Source organism: Callithrix jacchus, chromosome 13 (assembly GCF_049354715.1).
Source record: "Callithrix jacchus isolate 240 chromosome 13, calJac240_pri, whole genome shotgun sequence".
Classification (NCBI taxonomy): Eukaryota; Metazoa; Chordata; class Mammalia; order Primates; family Cebidae; genus Callithrix; species Callithrix jacchus.
Window position 1 is genome coordinate 77,139,301 of NC_133514.1, and position 13,244 is coordinate 77,152,544.

At 33.2% G+C, this 13,244-nt stretch overlaps 1 protein-coding gene across 17 annotated transcripts in view; it reads right to left on the minus strand.

Annotated features, from left to right (window-relative positions):
• Positions 1–13,244, minus strand: part of NOL4 (nucleolar protein 4) — a 380,536-nt gene that overhangs the window by 204,197 nt on the left and 163,095 nt on the right. For 2 of the 17 annotated variants that reach the window (XM_078346929.1, XM_078346928.1), the window contains exon 1: positions 3,743–3,848. The exons of the other annotated variants lie outside the window; for them this stretch is intronic. The gene's annotated coding sequence lies outside the window, so the exon portion shown is untranslated. Of the gene's footprint in view, positions 1–3,742; positions 3,849–13,244 lie in introns of those variants that run through there. 17 annotated transcript variants of the gene reach the window in all.

Genomic DNA, 13,244 nt, shown 5'->3' on the forward strand with positions numbered 1-13,244 from the left:
TCATCTATCTTTTCATCTGTTATTTGGATGAAGCCAAATGAATCTCTTTACTCTGTATTTAATTTTTTTTTTTTTCGAGACAGAGTCTCACTCTGTTGACCAGGCTGATCTTGAACTCCTGATCTCAAGTGATCCTTCTGCAACAGTCTCTCACAGTGCTGAACCTACAGGCTGAGCTACTGCATGCTGTGAGCCTGGTCTGTCAAATAAATCTTGCTTGAATAAATTAATAAATGAAATTCCATAGATTATATGCCTATGATTTCTTTCAATTTATTTTCTACTTTTTATTTCTAGTGTTTCTATGCTAGCTTACGCCCTTAGTTGTAATTGCCTTCCCCAACTATTACCCTTACCATCTATTCATCTTACTCAACATTTGAAGGATACATCTTAACAGAGCACTGCTTCTACTTCTCATTCCTAGTTCACAAATGCCCACTGACCTTTATCTGCCCTCAAAAGTATATATCATCAAAAGTGCATATCCCAGACTGATATTCTTTTCTTTTTTTTTTTTTTTTTTCTGAGATGGAGTTTCGCTCTTGTTACCCAGGCTGGAGTGCAATGGTGCAATCTCGGCTCACCGCAGCCTCTGCCTCCTGGGTTCAGGCAATTCTCCTGCCTCAGCCTCCTGAGTAGCTGGGATTACAGGCATGCGCTACCATGCCCAGCTAACTTTTTGTATTTTTAGTAGAGATGGGGTTTCACCATGTTGACCAGGATGGTCTTGATCTCTTGACCTCGTGATCCACCTGCCTCGGCCTCCCAAAGACATTCTTTTCTTTCTACAACCTAATTTCAAAAACTGCTCTGGTTATCTTCCCCATACATCATGCTATCCATTTGCTTCATGTGACTTTAAGAAAACATATAAATTTAGCATCTTACATAATTTTCCTGAGACATGTGAAGTCGAACTTACAGCATATAGACAAAAGATTTTCATGGCAGCATAAATCACTAAATTTAAGAAAGAAAAGAGAAACTGTTGCTATTTAACAGTTTTCTAAAGTGGCCCTTCTGGCTTAACAATGTGACATAATATTGAATCAAATATGGACAAATCAACCATTAATCTGATTTTTAAAAGCAAATACAAAAGTGCTCATATTATAATATTATTTCTTGTGTTGAACAATAATTTTATTTTCAATACCTTTTAAAATACACACATCAACCATCAGGTAGTTTTAGAAATATCCTTAGTTTACATAACTGACCATTATGCATATATATATATATATATATATATATATATATATATATAAATGTGTCATGTGTTTGTTTGCTGAGTGTTCCCTACCAGAGTTTTCTGTTGTAAATTTCCTTTCCCTTCCTTCCTCTTGCCCTTTTTTGTACTCTGGGTTCCCATGCAAAAATTCAGACCATTTCCATATCACCTACGAATCCCAGAGCTTTAGAAGACCTTGGTGACCTGAAGATTTTTACTCTTAAAATGACTCCTGGACTTTCCAGATGCCATTTCAAACTCTGACACCTGTTCAGAATAGAACAACTTCTTTCCTAGACTCCTGAAGCGTTGCTTTTCAAGAGAAAATCTGGCTGTGGAGGATGACTTGGTCCTCACTAAGCAATACGTTAGAAGAGCAGAAGGGGCCAAACCAAACTTGCCTAAGAGAGACTACAAATCCCTGCTGTCTTCAGTTCACAGCCAGCATTTTGTCTAAGTCAGTCACCACTATATTTTCAAAAGACATAAGCACAGAGACACAAAATGGAGAATTCTAAGAAACATAAAAGTTTCTTTTAAATGGTTAGGAATACTACTAGAAAAACTTTGGTTAAGGTAGTAAATTGACTAAGTCCCTGACTGTTTTTAAAATGTATTATTTTATGTTTGTATGTATGTATGTATGTATGTATGTATGTATGTATCTATCTATCTATCTATCTATCTATCTATTATCTATCTATCAAATATCTATCTATACTTTGTTATCTCAATAAATGGTGCCCATTTTTTTCTTAGCTATTGTTTTCTTTCCTAGTCCTGTTTTGTTAATTCTGCTCCCTTGCTCCCTGCATCATGCAGTGACCCTCTAAGTTTCACTCTTCCTAAAATAAAGTCATTGGTTTCTCTCCTTGCTACCCAAAGTCAATGAAGAAAGATAAGATATTTTAGTTTGATCTCTGTGGAGAACAAAAGGAACACAACTGCCTCTTTCCTTTTGTAATTTTTAAGGATCCTATCCTGAACGATCAATAGAACTCTTCAAAAAGAAGTTGTTGGAACAATTTATGGGTCATTTATTGAGAGGGGCTCTCTGACTTCCTGCTTTGTGTCCATTGTCTTAACAGTGCAAGGTTCTGCATAGTTACAACCTACATGCTATTAAGCAAAGTATGACCCTTCTGGTTTTGTGTATACTTCCTAACATATGAAAAGAATAATTTTATCTAACATTTCAATCTACCTGTTCAACTCTAGGACCTATGGTCTGTTCTAGCACTGACTTTCAGGGAAAAGGAATGCATGTGTGATCTGCGCTCTGTATTTGCAGCAACACCCAAGTCTCTCTATTCTGAGAAATTAAAACAGCACACTTCAATTGGCAATTAAACGTTTTATGATAATGGCTATATTTAGCATAGACCATAATGCTATTTGTAGTATGTAGTACATTAGAAGCAGGATTTTACACAGGGGAAACAAAACCAGTTTATAAATACATGTTATAAATATATAGACATGATGGAAACAATTAAAAAATATCATGTATCATGGATATAGCCTGATACAATTTTCATCATGAATATTTTAAATACAAAATAAATACATTCAGAGGAATACACATTGATGGTAGTAAACACATGGTCATATATTAACATAATATGTAAAATCTACATATTTTTTAAAAATACTTTTTATTTGTGGATTGAAGTGTTCTTTTAGGTAATTAAGTTTTTAAAAGACTAGCCATCTCCACAATTGATACTAATATCAAATATTTTAAATCCATTACAAGGTTTCTAGTTTCTAAGCTAAAACACATATGCTTCATAAGAATTGTGGAAGGAACTGTGTAAGTACAAACCAAAGGGGAAAAGAAAACAAACAAACCCACATAGACATAGACATCCCTCCAGAACAAAATCCATTTGAGGCAATGAACAAAAACTCCTGAAAGGTATATATATTGAACATGTCTTATGCTGAAAAGTTGAAGTACCAGCACCAAATAGAATAGCTATATTAATTGCTCTTCCCTCAATAATGCCTTTTCATCGTATTATGACCTAAAAAACCACACCACTTGTGTATTTCTAAATGGATTTTAAAAATATGTATGCATAATTGTAAAAAGGACATTTACAATCCTAAAATGAAATGTTATCACTTTTGGTGTTGAAGAAACACAACTTGCTTACACATACAGATTTTTTCATGAATACTTTTCTCTTTCTTTATGGAATTTTAGGTTTAAATGCACAAAAATCTAGGGTAAATAAATTAAGTGCCAAAAGCATATAATATATTTTTTTTTGCTTATCTAATTTTACCATACTTCTGAGATTTTAGATGGACATTTCAAAAGTACCTAAATTTTTTCCTCAAGTTTCTGATTTGGTCAACCCTTTAAATAACAACTGAACTAGGAAAACATTGGCATTTATCAGAGTCTCCTCCTGTCATTTTACTGCTGCATGGGACAGTCTTCAACAAGACTTACACAAACCTCATTCATCAATATTCTACTCTAGAGGAGCTGACACTTACTGTGAATTCTGCTCTTCAACTTAAATACCAGTGTCTGTGGCAGGCCAATTCTATCATTGCAGATCCAGCATCCCTCAGGCGAGTTCCAACCTTTCTCTCGAAGTGCACCCAGGGATTAGTCTGACTTCCCCTAAATTCTCTCCTCTGCACAGTAAGAGCTAATCTTTCCTGTATGAAGCAGGAGATGGTGTTGCTATGACAACGGAGCACATTCTAGCAGTGGGACTACTGAGATGAGCCTTCAAAGACTCAGGGAAACATGCACTCAGTCTTCCTCCAGGGCTATGGGCTCCTTCCTTTAGGATTTAATCTCCCAACAAGTTTACTGTCAGACTGGGTTGTTGATTATCTGTGCATTTTGCTACAGGGAGATCACTGGTTAAGAACATGGCTGGAAGATCACAGAGTTATTTAATAAAAGTGCCATTTTCAGTTTTAATAAATTTCCAGTTTAAATACTCTGTGTAGCTTTGTTAAAACACTACTCTCATTTAAATTAAAAGCATTTTGCTTACTTTAAGATTTTTTAAGAGGATTAAAATGAGTTAAGAATGGCACTATCAAGGAGAAAATTTACGTTTTTTTTGTTTGTATATCATCACCATTGTATCAACTTGAAGGTTAGATACAGTTACACACGCACGCACAGACACACACATACACACACACACACACACACACACATCCATTTTCTCTCTCCAGCATCAACGTCTGGAGCCTTGAGGTTTCAGAGTGGGGGAGGGGATATGCTAACAAAAGCAAATCCTGCAGCCACATTTTGCATACATATGTTAGCCAGAGAATAATCACAATAAGTGCTAATCATTTAGAAAAATAATTACAAGTGGAATTTGAGTGCCTGTGCCACAGCAGAAGAAATCTAGTATTAAGTCATATTGTATGAGGGCAGATTTTATATGTTATTTTCAAACATGGCAGTTAAATTTTTTGGAAAATAATGAACACATACATTATGATATATTTTAAACAGTTGATAATACATTTTATTGGTTCTACGTGTTTTGAATATTGAACATTAGTTTTGCTTCAGAAACATTACTGTGATTCAAATGAGTACATCCTTTTCATTGGAAGGAAAGATACAGGGCAGAAAAACTTTTCCCCTCTGAGGAACAGAGGTTCAGTTTACTCAATCACCCTGGGTCAGGATTTCACCCAGGTAGTCATCTGAACGTCCATTTTACTCCTTAATTTCTCTATAATCTTTTCTATTTATCAACCTTTTATGTGAGGAGCATCTCTTCCTGAACACCACCCTTCCCCCACTGGCTGTAATTATTCTTCTTTGTGGCTGAAGCAATAGAATCTATATTACCTATATCTACTCTTTCAAGTGCCGAGAAAGAACAGGACTTTATGGATGTCTCTGACACTCAGAAGTGTGAAGATCTATATGTCAGTTAGATTTAATGCCACACTGGCCTTCTAGAAAAACCATAGGGGCTAGATTTAGTTACTTCTTGCTTGTCACCTTAATGAATTTGAAAAGCTTTTATTAACTAGAATCTCATTATTGCACATAATGCATGTATTTACATTGAGTAGTTCATATAAAATAGGGCATTTTAAAATACATTCTGATTTGCATTTTTTTCATTTCTATCATAGTAAAAAACGTTGTTAAATTTTTGCTTAATGTGTGTCTTGGAATGCAGCTCCGGGATACATATGTACCCATTTCACAATATATGCAGATAATTTTTCCCTTCATGATCCTCTTTTCAGAGCTTGCTCTGAAGATGCATTCTCATAATTCAAAAAGTTATAGTACCTGTTTTCATTATGTTCATTATCATCCAATTAGTAAATAGCTTTCTTTTTTGAAAGAAAATTCACTCTTAGCTTCAGGGAAACTGGATAAATGCCAACACATGTAAACAGCATATGGTTTACTTTCAAAATCAATCAACCAGAATTATTTATTTCTAAATAATTTTGTAGTTAAAAATGTGTTGAAATAATTTACTGCTATAATAGATAATGCTTACTATCTGCTATTCCTTTAGGACTGACTGCCTGGACATCCATCATATTACATATTTTCTAGCTTCCCCAAGAAGGCAATATTGTTTATAGAAAAATTGTTTAGGTAGTTATAGAGAGTGTGCCACAACTTGTTGAAAGTAAGTCATAAACAACTAGGGTTATGTGAATGCCAGAAATCACTACTGCAAGAAATTTAATAGTTTTAGAATTTTTTCTCTTGTTTTATTTGTATAAGCCCTTGTTTTTCATATAATATTCAGTAGGTCTGGTCAATTACAATAATGTGTTTGTCTTAAGGGAAATAGGGAAAGTGAGAGTAAGAAAAAGAGCACTTTTCCCAAAATATGTTTCAAAGATAAACCTTAAGGCAGTTCTAAAAAAAAGACTGAAATATTGGAGCCTATAGTAAGGGGAAACAAACGGGGAGTTGAGAAAATTTTATTTTTCTGAAAAGCCGATTTTCATAGAAAGGCTTGGACACAGCCTCCAGACTTTGGCTAGACACTGAACATAGACTCTAATGACAAACTGCATTACTAATCTCTCTCTGCTTCATTTTCCTCACCATCAGAATGGATATAATATCAGCACCTTTATCATGAGATTCTTATGAGAATTAAAGGAGTAAATATGTAAAAATTTCTCATAATAATGTCTGACATATTGAAAATATTATATAAATGTTAGGTATCATTTAGGACCTTGAAGACAGGGACTAAATATTATTCAGCTTTGTCTCCCCTGTTCTTAATACAAAATCTGCCATAGGGTATATAATTAATACATGAAAAGAAGTATTTTTCATATAATCTATATAATTGTAATATTTAATAAAGCAAAGTGAATAGACAATACTTTAGAATTCTAAATGTATCAGAAGAAAAATATAAATCTGTCTACATAATTATTGGTTTGTAAAATTCAATAAATAAATACATATTCAAGTAATCAATGAAGTAAATTTTAAACATATTATGTTATTTTATACCCATTATATTTTAAGAATTATTTGCTAAAGTAAATAACATAAGTACAGTTATGTTTGAATGTGAATAACATCTTTAGTTTTATAAAAGAATGAGTTATCACTCATTAGAGAATTGATTAAGCATCTGCTTTAGTAGATATTGTAGTAGGAACTGGAATACAAAGACTTAGACCACTGTGCCTGTCTTCAGTGAGCTCACAAGTTAATGCAGGAAGCATAGAGTCATTCAGCATAGTCTATGTGCCAGGTAATGCTCTAGGTGCTGGGGATACTATAGTGAACCAAACAGAGAGAAATGTCTCTATAAGGAAGTTCCTCCTGCTAGTGTGTGTGTGTGTGTGTGTCTGTGTGTGTGTATGTGTGTGTGTCTCTGTGTGTGTTCAGGCAGGGGAGATGAATATATTTAAAGTATAACTGCTTCAGAGAAAAATAAATTCAGATTTTGGAATAAGAAAGGTAGTTGAAATAGGGATAAAATTTTAATTTTAAACAGATATATTTGATGCAAATTTTTAAGGAACACAAAAGAGCCACAAGGAAAGGACCAGGCAACCAGGAAAAATAGTGACTAACTGTCCCCTAAGGAATCTGGGAAGGCTTCATAGAGAGAGTAGTCAAAATCTAATGAGGATTAAATATGTGAAAATGTTCTTTACTGTATAGTAACTACCATTTATTCACACCATGTATATAATTTAATATTTAATAAAACAAAGTGAATAAATAATATCTAAAGATACTAAAATATCAGGAGAGAAATATAAATTTGTCTAATAACTAATTCATTATAGGTTTACAATGTTCAAAAATATTGCTTTAGTTGAAAAACATGTTACCCTAGCAAATGGAGTAATAACATAGTTGGTCTATAAAAATAAAAGTAAACTGCCCTTACTTTTGACACCATTACCTTTCTTTCTAAGATAAAAAACAATTAAAGAAGCATAATTATAACCCACTTTATTTGTACAGCAAAATAAATTCCAAATGGCTCAAACATTTAAATCTTTTTTAAAAAAGCTGTACAAGTACTGAAAGAAGTTGAGGGAAATATTTTAAACACAAACATAGAGGGAAACAAACTTTGGAGTATCTGTCAGATAAATAATTTGCTGTTTGGTCCAGAAACCTGCAGATCTATTTGCACACTTTAAAATTATTTATTAAATAATCATTTATTCAGCAGCAATCATGTGCAATGTAACAGAAACAGAAAGAAAAATGAGATAGTATTTAATTTCTAGAAGCTCATGGTCTAGTATTATAGTACAGATGGACAAGAACATAAGACTTTATCATTCAAAGTGCTAATTATTTTTATAAAAATTATACACAGAATGCTATGAGAGAATCTAGGAGAAAACTTTTTCCTGGTACAGAGAGGTAGGCGTATAAAATCATTTAACAAGCTTGTAGATACAGTCATCATGGAATAGACTAGAACCGACCAATATTCTCACTGAGAATAACCAGAAAAGCTAATTTTGAAATACATATGATTAAAATCTATTTAAAAGCATCAGACAGCTAAGAGGCAACTAGGACTTGAGAGCCCAAGATCCCTGAGGGAAGGACATCAGAGAAATATGAACTAACATTCTGTAAGCAGCTTTTTCCCTAGGGGAAAACACCAATTTTGGTGTGAAAAGAGAGAGAAAGAATATGAACATACATTGCTAACAGGTAGAGAACTTTTGAAACTCTTAAAATGCTACAAAAAATGGATTTCAGATTGAAGATGGTAGCAATGATGTAAGTAGTCAATATTTCAGAGAGAAGGTAGTAGCAGAGAAATGAGACCAGTCTATGGCTTTGCCTTTGAGACTTTGCATATTCTTAAATTGCCAAGAGCAAAGGCAAATGAGACAAGCAGAAAACTGTTGAAAAAAATACAGTAGTGTTTGCTGTACTCTCAGTTCTAAACTGAAAAGCCAAGGACCATCAGGAAGGAAGAGCTTTTATGAGCAATCCTGGCTCTCAGTTGGGACCACCATTAGGTTACACCTTATAAGTGGAGGGAAACATATGAAGAAAGGAAACATGGAGAAAAAACTTATTATAAGAACTAAAACCCAGCATCAAGTAAGTTCAACACTTAATTTAATTCAGATGTTCTGTGTCCTCTTTTCTGCTGGAAGATGGGAAATTCTCTCAGAGCCAGATAACATTCCCAAGATCCTCTCTAATATCACCCTACTATTTTTCATTTACAGTGTCCAGAATTTAATTTAAAATTAAAATTTAATTTTATAAAAAATTACAAGGCATACCAAGAAACAGGATAAAGAGAAAAAAACAGATTTTAGAAAAACAGACAATACAAAGAAATACACAAATAACCCAGGTAGTAGAGTTACCAGAAACAGACTTAAGAAAATAATGTTAGGAACATACAGGAAACAGATAAATGGTAATATCAGTTCTATGCTGATAAATGTTTAATAACCAGTTTCAAAAAAAAGGGGTGCATTATAATTGTACTGATATACAAGATTTCTAACACAGTTTATGAATTATAAAATACTCAATACTCCATTATAAATTTAATATATCTAATTGATTCTTTCAGAATACTCTCATTGATTTTTGCCCATGGCAATCAAGATGACTGCAATTGACAATCAAGTGTACTTCAACATCGATGTGGGTTTTTTTTTTAATTTATTCATGTTTACAAGTAAGGTGAAAGTGAATGTTAAAGATAAATACTGGAAATTTACCTGTGAGTGATGCAATCAAATTCTTTCCTCAATCAGATAGACTCTTTGTATAATTTCAATCGTTTTAAATATTTTAAGGCTTGTTTTGTAGCCTAACATGAGATCTATTCAGAAGAATGTTCCATGTGCACTTGAGAAGAATGACTGGAGTGTTATTTATATATATGTTAGGTCAAATTAGCTTATAGTATTGCTCAAGTCCTCTATTTCCTTATTCATCTTTTGTATGGTTGTCATTCTATTCATTATTAAAAGTGGGGTATTGAAGTCTCCTACTATTATTGTGCTGCTTATGTTCCTCGCTTCAATTCTGCCAATGTTTGCTTCATCTACTGGGAACTCAAATATTGGGTACATGAACATTTATAAAATATTATATAGTTTCTTGGTAAATTGACCCTTTTATCATTTATGTGATATTATTATCTCTCCGAACAATTTTTGTTTTAAAGTCTCCTTTTTTGATATTAGTATAGCACCTCTACTCTTTTGTAGTTTTCACTTGTATAGAATATGTTTTTAATCTTTCTGACTTTCTGCCTATATGTGTCCTTAACATCTAATGTTAGTCTCAGCTTATAGTTTGATTCTGATTTTTTAAATCCATTCATCAAATTTTATCTTTTGTTCAGGGAGTTTAATCTATTTACATTTAAAGTAATTGCTGATTTAGGGAAGAATATATTATTGCCATTTTGTTAATTGTTTTCTGTATGTCTTGCATCTCTTTTACTTCTCCTTTCCTCTCTTACTGCTTTTCTTTGCCTTTTGTTGACTTTTGGTAATGGAATGCTTTGATTTTCTTCTCATTTCCTTTTGTGTACATTGTTACTGTTGCAATTGAACAAAATGTTAAAGTTGTAACATATTATAACTTTCTGTATATGTTATATATTATGTGAATATATTCTATATTTCCATATTATACATAAAATTTTATATATAACATATTAAACAAATTATAACATTTTATTTTAAACTAACAACAACTTACTCTACTCTTTATTGTCCCCACTTTTATGTTATTGATGTCCCAAGTACATTTTGATGTATTTTAGATTTATTAACATATATTTGTTTTTATGTTTTTTGTCATTTAAATTTTATATAAGAATTAAAGGTAAATCTGTGCACCAAAATTATAATAATACAGGTTACTATATTTAGCCATGTATTTATCTTTACTGAAGTTTGTATTTTTACCTAGCATTATTTGAAGGACTCACTTTAGCTTTTCTTATAGGGTAATCTAGTAGAATGAATTTCCTCAGCTTTGCGTGATAAAATCTTAAATTTCTCTCCATTTTTGAATTATTTTGTTGGCTGTACTATTCTTAATTGATAGCATTTTTTCTTTCAACACTTTGAATAATATTATCATACTTCTTTGGGCCTATAAGGTTTCTGCTGACAAATTCTCTGATAATCTTATACAGGTTACCATGTACATGATGAGTCTCCTTTCCCTCACTGTTTTCACAACTCTCTTTGACTTTCAACAGCTTGGTTGTAATGGGATTTGGTGTATTCTCTATGGATTCTCCTGCTTGCAGTTGGTTGAGTTTCTTGAATACGTATGTCCATTTCTTTCCTCAGATTTGGGAAGTCTTTTGTCATTATTTCTTGAAATAAATTCTCTCTCTCTCTCTCTCTCTCTCTCTCTCTCTCTCTCTCTCTCTCTCTCTCTCTCTCTCTCTTTCTTTCCTGCTCCTGCTCCTTCTTGAACTCCCATAATTTGTATATTGGTCTGATTGATGGTGCCCTGTAAGTTCCTTAAATTTTGTTCATTTTTTTATTCCTTTTTTTTCTCTGCTAACTCAATGATTTCAAATGTTCTGTCTTCAAGTTTACTGATCTTTTCATCTGTCTGATCAAGTTTTCTATTAAGTCTCTATAAATAATTTTTCAATTCAGCAATTCAGTTATTGTATTTTTCTATATGATTCTTTTCTATAGTTTCTGTTTTTCCCTGATGTTCACACATCATTTTCAGTATTCACTATTTACAAGAATGTTCATATATTATTTTCAGGATTTTGTTTACTCATCTCTCTGTGTTCTTTTTTAAGCTCACTGAGAGTATTTAAAACATTTTGAATTATTTGTCAGACAGTTCAGTTATCTGCCTTTCTTTAGAGTCTATATCCAAGGTTTTGTTTTGTACATTTTATCAAGTTATATTTCCTTGGTTCTTTGCATGTCTTGTGATATTTCCTTGAGATTTGGGCATTTGAGAAAACATTCACCTGTCCCAGCCATTATGTACTGGATTTGTGGAAAGAATGGCTTTCATCAGTGAACCTAGCTATAAGTCTAAGGAGCTCTCAAAACTTTTCTGAGGATTTCTTGTGCTTTTAGTTTTCTCAAATTTTCTAAGCAGCTTGCCCATTTTTTTCTCAGGAGCTCATAATCTCCTGCTCCTTCTAGCATCTGCTTATAGAACTGTAGAATCTCTACAGCTCTGAAGCTCTAACATGCCAAACTGCTTGCCTCTTTTTTTAGTGGTTTCCACACTCTGCTAGCATTCACAATACTTCAGAAAGCTCCTAGACAAACCAGAATATCTGACTCACATTTCACTCTTTTGTTGCTGTTGTAAAAGAGGAGCCTCTGTATGGACCATTTCAACCAGTATGCACTATGCTACACTGAGTCAAGAGAAGGATGTGGGCATGCAAAATTCTCTGAACTTTACTATTATATATATACTTATAATATATATACATATACATATATATATATACATATATATATAGGTTTTGCATTGGTCCGGGTGCTGTCACTTCTTAACTGGTCAATAGAGCTCTTAAACAGGGACTCCAGACTGTATATTGTTAACTCAGTGCCTCCAAAGGGGTAATCAGGGCCTGAGGTCTCTTGGTTTGCCATCCTGCCAACATCACTCTCTGTTAGTTTATTTTAACTGAAATGCTGAGAAATACTTAAAGATGATAATTGGTTAGTGGAGAGTAACATTCAACCAGGCTTTAGTAGAATGCAATACAACCCTTGACTTAGGAAGATTTGTTTCCCCTCTAGCTTCAGGCAGAGGGGTAATCCTGGAGTGCTTAAGGAACCCTGACATGTCCCTCTGAAAGGTTTAGAAACATGGAACAGGGCAGTTCTAAGACTGATCATCACCTTAGGGCAGGGATTTTACATTGTTTGGAATTGAAAACCTAATGAAATCTACTCCCCTGCCACCATATACTTATATTTACATATATCCTCTCTTCCTCCAAAATTCACATACATATGTACACTCATGAGCATAAATAATTTTGCACATGATTTCTTCACCTGGTGCTCAGGTAAAGAATACTGCTATATTGAAAAACTATGTGATTTCTATCTACATTGAGCTGCTAAGGTTAAGCCTAGATAAAACCAAAATGTCCTTTGCTGTTTATACATGCTGCTGTCCTGACCTGGTCAAGCTCTTAATCAATCCGTTCTCTAGAATGAGAGTAGAACTGAATTTCAGGAGTGTAGGCAAATGGCCTATCAATTGCATCTGCTCTTGCCCTGAAAGATCTGTGATCTATCCTTATAAATAATAATAGTAATATATAGCAGTTTCTGTTGACAACATTATTTGTTAGGCAATTTGTTAAATACAAATCAGAATATGATTAAATGCAGTGGATGGTCAAGGAATACTTCCTGAAGGAAGCTGGACTTGAAAGTTTTTGAGGGTAAGATTCATGCCTTAAACATCTCAGCTCTATTTGCACATTGCTATGGAAATAGTAAGTGAATATAAAATACTGCTCATAAAATTAATATT